The sequence below is a fragment of the Equus caballus genome, chromosome 21, assembly GCF_041296265.1.
Source record: "Equus caballus isolate H_3958 breed thoroughbred chromosome 21, TB-T2T, whole genome shotgun sequence".
Taxonomy (NCBI): Eukaryota; Metazoa; Chordata; class Mammalia; order Perissodactyla; family Equidae; genus Equus; species Equus caballus.
The window spans coordinates 12760530-12767643 of NC_091704.1; the positions used below are offsets into that span (position 1 = coordinate 12760530).

The 7114-nt window shown below is 38.1% G+C and overlaps 1 pseudogene; it reads right to left on the minus strand.

Annotated features, from left to right (window-relative positions):
• Window positions 1–7090, minus strand: part of LOC138919745 (regulator of DNA class I crossover intermediates 1-like) — an 85103-nt pseudogene extending 78013 nt beyond the window's left edge.
• Between the last annotated feature and the right edge of the window lie 24 nt (window positions 7091–7114).

Below are 7114 nucleotides of genomic sequence, written 5' to 3' on the forward strand. Positions count from 1 at the left end.
TTATTAAGATTCAGGACAGTAACTAGCCTAGAAAAAGTACTTAGGTTGGTTTTCCACAAAACTAAAGCAGGTCCACCTGATGTGTCAGGAATAGTAATGATATACATTAGAATGCTATGGCTTTCATATAAATTCTTCTCTTGCAATACAAGAAAAAGTTTTTAGAGTAATATGAATTACAAAAGGTATGGTATTGAGAAAAAAAGTGTCAATCGATGAGGCAGAAATCCGCCTAATATTCAGAATACAGAGCCTAATTAAAATAAGTTCTTAGAGATTGAATTATTATAGTACTTTCACATGGAAAATATTGTTTCATAGTTACAGGCTGTAATGATAAACATGAACAGCCATCTCCTGGGTCATACAATGGAAGAGATCTTAGATTGTGAATGATAGCCCAACACAGATGTGTATTTCAGGTTATTCACAATTAAATCTTAAAAACTTTATTTCAACAATTATAATTCACTAAAAGCTTCTAAAGTTGAAGTTTTCACTCCATTTATGGGATATTTTGAATAAATATTTTCAACTGTTTTTGAATAAAATGTCATCAAAATTTAGAGGACTTGCTTGCAAAAATGTTCAATAACAATGCAGGATACATAGATTGATTTATCAAGTAACTCTTCAAAGAGTCAAATGTTTATGAAATCCAATTAATAAAAGGCAACAAAGAAAGCAAGCTTATAACAACACGCCAAAGTATTCTTTTTTGGATTCAACATCAGTATTGTCTCAAAAACAGTGTAATTCAGTTACATTAACTGTGCATATAAAAAAATGAAAAATTTTGACAACTGTAGCTTTGTTCAGTAAAATATCAAGCCTCTTTGACTACAACTGTGAAATATACATGAACTACAACCAATTCCAAGTGTATCTTGGCTACACAGGTTACATAATTTAGTAAGAGTCCTGTTTTACCCAAGATGCTATGATCCATCAAATTTCTATTTATATTATCATTGCAGAAATAATTTTATCTTTAATGTTCTGCAGTTACATGCGTCAAACTATTGTCTGCAGCTATAATCTCCTTAAAATAACTACCAAATCTGAAAGTAACTCCTGATGCTTTTTCAGCAGATTTGGGCATTCAGATTGTCATGTGACCATGAGAGATGCTAAATGCTGGCAAACATTTTGTGTACTAGTTATAGATTCATCAACTCAAATGAAAAACAAAACATCAGTATTTATCATTAAGCATTAATTTTCCTTTATTTGAGCTCCCTGCTGCCAAAAGGTTACAAAAGCATTACTAAACACTATGAAAAAGGAAACGGTTGTTGACAAAACCACTGTAGCAACAACATTCCTACTACTCTTTGTAGGCACTCTGACAGGACTGATTAGCCTCTATTCCTAGCAAATATTTCACTTACACCTCATCTAAAATTTTCCATGTTTCCTATTGACCCCACTCCCAGGCATGGCGGCTATACAAATCTCTCAGACCTTAGAATGCAATGTTACAACTAGCTGGTACAAGTGGCTAGCAGAGACAGCAGCATTAAATACTTCTCCCATCCCATCCAGCAAGTTAGTTGTACCCAGCCACTCATGTCTCAGCACACTTTATCAGCAAGTGCCCTTCATGCTATCTTTAAAAGAAGCTGTTAGTTACTTTCTATCTGGAAAGTGCCAGGCCTGGGTTATCATTGGATGTCTTCAGATTTAACCACATGTTAAAGTGAGAACGTTCTTCACCGCACACGTTGCTCATGCACTAATACAGACCATGGCAGAGGTTAAAATAAAAAAAAGGATGTTCACTGAATCTATCTGGGTTCATTTTAACGGAACCATTAATGGTAGCTTATATTTAATTAAAAAACAAAAACTCCGAAAACAAATGCTAAACTGGGCGTGCCACTAGGATCACAGGCATAAACCATGACTGTCCTAGGCAAACTGGGATGATGTTCACCGTACATTTAAGTGTTATCCCCATTTAACAGATGAAGAAAGAGATGCAGGGACAGAGGCTAATTCACAGTAAAGAGAATTTATTGTAAAGCTAATTAAACTTAAGTTCAGAGCCCTTCATCTGCATATTCCCCTTCCAAGCCCTATACCTAATTTTGTAGTCACAATTTTGTATTCTTTTTTCCATTATGAAGGTCCCTCACAACCTGATCTGCTCCTATACAGAGAGGTTTAATAATTAACCCAAATTCACATAGGACTGGTTTTTTTGCTTGCTTTTTTGGGGGTTGTTTTGTTTTTAAAGATTTTATTTTTCCTTTTTCTCCCAAAGACCCCCAGTACATCGTTGTGTATTTTTAGTTGTGGGTCCTTCCAGCTGTGGCATGTGGGACACCACCTCAGCATAGTCTGATGAGCAGTGCTATGTCCGCGCCCAGGATTCGAACTGGCGAAACCCCGGGCCGCCGAAGCAGAGCGCACGAACTTAACCACTCGGCCACCGCGCCAGCCCTAGGACTGGTTTTGATTTGATCTGGAAAATATATAGTCATACAAGAAAATGGAAAAATAGTATTCATTATTTTTCCCCAGAAGAATCCTAACTGGTATCACTGTCTTGGAGTCTTTCACCACTATATTCCAAACTACACACCACTAGCACCACAAACAAACAGTCATAGAATACTACTTTCACTGTGGTACTTCTGAATTTGAATGACTCCTCAATATCCAACAGATCAAATTTCAACTTCTCAGTCTGGTTTTCAACCTCACCATCACGCAGACACATATACACATTTTTAAGTATTTAAATAAGTAATCTTATCTCCAACTATTTACATAACATTTATTTTATTCTTTTTCTCCATCAAACTTTCCTTTAGCCTTGTTTCTGATTTGCCAAACTCTCAGCTAAAACTTTCCTATGTTCTACTATTGTTCACACTGTTTTTTTTAAATCATATATTCTGGCCCCTGATCTTTCAACATTTTCAAACTTTATGGAATGTCATATCCCCCCCCCCCCAATAAGCTATAAATCTCTCAGAAAGAGACTAAATTTCAGTTACTTTATACTCTGACCTGGCACAGTGCCTGGTACATAGCACTCACTAAATACTTTGCACAGGTGAATATTCTAGGCCTACATTTACAAATGCAAACCTCTCCTTCACCTAAATTCAAACAGGATTTTATCTGTGCCTTCTTATGACACGGGTTGCATTCTTCAATCTAAGTTATAGAAATAAACCTCCTCCAATTAAAACAAAAAGTCTTCTTACACTGAATGTATAGTGCTGTATTTCAGATCTATAGTTGATCCCATTCTGAATAGCATATCGAGGCCCAAAGACTGGTCACATCTTTATCTTCTCCTTTCTCTCTTCTCTTACTACCACCTTCATGTCTGAGGTGGCTATGAATTTGGTGAAACAAGTCGTCAATCACCAAATACTGAAAATAAAAGAGAATCTTTTCCAAATTAAAAAGATCAGTGCTTATACCTGTCCTCTTTCAAATTTACACCTCAATGTGACTAGGAAAACCCAGGGTCTCAGTGCTGACGTAAAAGTACAAAACAAAGATTAGAGTTCTAGGTCAATGATTCCCAGACAACTAAAAAAAAAAAAATTATTTAATTGGTAAGACTGACAAATGATTCATATTTTTAATTTTGTCAAGAAAGGACTTGGGACCAGCCCCGTGGCCTAGTGGTTAAGTTCGCGTCCTCTGCTTAGGTGGCCCAGCGTTTCACTGGTTCAGATCCCGGGCTTGGACATGGCACCGCTCATCAGGTCACACTGAGGTGGCGTCCCACATGCCCCAACTAAAATATGTACTGGGGGGATTTGGGAAGAAAAAGCAGGGGGAGAAAAAAAGAAAGGACTTAAAATGGGAGGGGCATTTTAAGTCAAAAAAAGAATATAATTTTAGGAAAAAAAGAAAGAACCCATTAAATTGGAAAATCTGACATTATGGCTGATTAGCAAGTTTCAGGGACAGTAGACTGGGAACTGCTATCATAGATATGTCAATTAGTTTCAGCTTAGACCAAATCTCTTTACCCTAAATGAGACTTTGTTTGAAATGAAATGTTATATCTTCAAAGACGTCCACAAAGCATAACACTAAAGCCAAACCAAGTAATTTAAAAATCAAAATAAGGAAAGCTTATTTCTTCCCTAGCCACCAGTCCCTTCCCTCACAAAAAAAAATCTTACATGTGACTGGTAGACTCCCCAAACAGAAGAGCAGCAAAAAGTTAAATGCCAAGTTTCTTTTATGCCAAGAAAACTTGCAAAGACCTTTGCAATTGTAAAGACGCTCCTATCAAATGATTCCGCAATTAAACTGTATATCAGGTCCCTATAATACACAACAAGAATACCCTGGTTTGATTTAGTGTATACAATCAGGTTGCTACAACCAAAATATAAACTTGCTGTAGCCTGCTTCATTCATTTCCTTGGAAAAAAGGTATAAAGCCTCTTTGCAAGTGTTTTCCTGTCTTAATGCAGACCAATCTACTGTCTGCCAAATAATCCTTTCAGGTTCTTTAATACTGCCCTCCCAACCCATCTCTTCTAAGAAGCCTTGGTAAAAACTAGGTCTCCAATTTGATAATTATTTATCTCACTTCCTTTTCAGCTTTTAAGAACCTGTGTTTCATTGTTTCTCTGTAGCGCTTGTTCTGTGCAACACTGTTATCCTTCAAGGTTTAAGGTAATTTCTCTGTTCTCTAAATATCCATAGCCCTCTACATGTGCCACTTTCACAATACTCGTATTTCTACACTGCATAGCACAGCATAGCCATTAAGCATATGGTTCTCAAATAACTGTCATTGATTAGCTGGGTGACCTTGGGCAAGCCACTTAACATTAACAGTGCCTCAGTTTCCCTATCAGTAAAATGAGGATAACATTTGTACATACCTCATAGGGTTCTTCTTAAGAGTAAATGAGCTAATATACAAAAAGTTCTTAGAACAGCACTTGTTATATATTAAGTACCATTTAACTATCTAGTCTTAAAATCATTCACCTAATTCAAATCTCACCATTCTACCATAAATTCTTTTTGTGGTCCAAAGTTTTATCTTTTTCTCTTTTGAATCCCACTATACAGCTTGACAATGCCCTAAACAGGGAGGCAAGTAAAAACGTATTTGTTGAATTAATTAATGCCGAATTCTCTGATGGAGCAGCTCTGAGAGAGCTTTGTAAATGTTCTCTAGTTACTCGTCTGTATTTTAAGTTCCTAACAGTTCTCAAAATTTTCAAACAAAAACTAATCCTACAACAGAGGGAAATAAACAAGTACTCAAGGATGGTCTGAGACAAGGATTAAAACTTCTACTCTATAGCAGCTCCAATCAACTGCTAGTGATTACTAAGCACTGTCTCAGATTCTGAGGCCCTTACGGCCTCATGGTCAGAGCGCCATGATCAACTAATCTTGTCTACCTTTGTTTGCTGGGATAGTACAAAGTGGAGACACTCATTTTTTCATTACCAATCTGGAGTTTGACCCTAACGAGCCCAACCTCCCCAAGAAAATTTATTTAAAATTCCATATTTTCTCTTACAACTTCACACAAGTTTTGCCTTTTACTCTATAACATATCCATGTTTACTTAAATTAAAAAATATATTTTCCTCCGATCTGTGAATAAAACTGATGCTCCAGGGAGATGTGTCACGTTTCTTCTGTGGTTTCTTAACCCCCTGGTACCTAATATCTCCAGGTGCAGCACTACCTCATTTTGAGAAACACAATCCTAGACTACACGTTTCCTGCAGTACATTGCTTTTGCATCCTCCCACTAGCAACCAAAATACTACTCCCTGAATAACCAGAAGTTATATGACAGAATAATAATAGCACCTATATTTTAATACTGCTTAAGCGTTTGTAAGATGATTTTCTATCTCATTTAATATTCACATTTTAAAGAATTCAAAAACATCAAATTATAATCATGTATCAACTAAATTGTGTGACGTTTGTAAGTGAGTTTTCACTTTTCTCCAAAGTGGAAGCATGATGCTAGAACATTAGCTAGGAATAAATCAGATAAACTTCTAAAATACGATGCTAACATATCTTCAACAGGATAAATGCTATTGCTAAAATTATCAGACATCGTTACAATACTTGAACACAAAAGCTGTCTTTCCTCTTATAAAATTCCTAATAATTTAAATGTGTTATATTCTAACCATATCATCACTGTCCTGGGTCTACTTGTGACAAAAATTGTATTTAATGGCTTAATGTTTCAATCAAAACAATTCTTTTCGTCAGGGAATTTGATCAAACGAAATTACAGGCCCACATGATTTCCATCCTAGTGGACTTGAAGGTCAACAGCAATGAACAGGTTACATAAAGCTAAATTGTCAACTCATCCTCCTTTATGTGATCAATTCTAAATACAAAACAAATTGCAAATTCTCTTGTAAGTTAAAGCAAAAAACGCTTCACTTTCCCTCCCTTGCAAAAACAAACTAAATTGGATTTATGGTGGATACGAGCCCCCACCAATGGATTTAAGGGCAGCAGGGAATGGCCTCTTCCATAACGCCTTACAAATTTGTGCAAAGACGATATATTGACGCAAAGAAATCCCTTCAAAAAGGGAGAAGCAGGGGCGAGAAGAGGGCTCAGCTGCTCAGAGGTCTCATTAGAGGAGGAGGACCCGGGAGGCGGGGGAGGGAGAGCAGAGAACCTCACCCACGGCGGGCCCCACATGTGAAGCTTTTGGAAAGACAGTGGGGGAAAAGCTGAGCTGCTTTCGGTTTAAGAGCAGAGACATGGCGCTAGGGTCCCCCGGCTTGGGGAAGATTAAAAGACCTCTCCTAACAAGTTGCCCCCAGGCAAGGCTGTGCCCTCCCCTCCGAGGCCTAGGAAAGAGGCGCCATGACGGGAATGCACGTCCAGGGACGCAAGGCTACAGTCTCAAGCTCCAGCAGCACGACTCACCTGGAGCCCCCGACCCAGTTCATCTCCCCAAAACTTCTGAGAAGACACTGGGGTTCTGACAGCTGCACTTCAGACGGCTCCGTTCAGGGCTAAGCCACAGCTTCCTCGGTTTCAGCCCGCTCCTCTCCGGCCCACGGACCTATAGCCCAGCCTCCCTACAGCCTTTGCGGCCTGGTTAGGCTCCTTCCGCGTC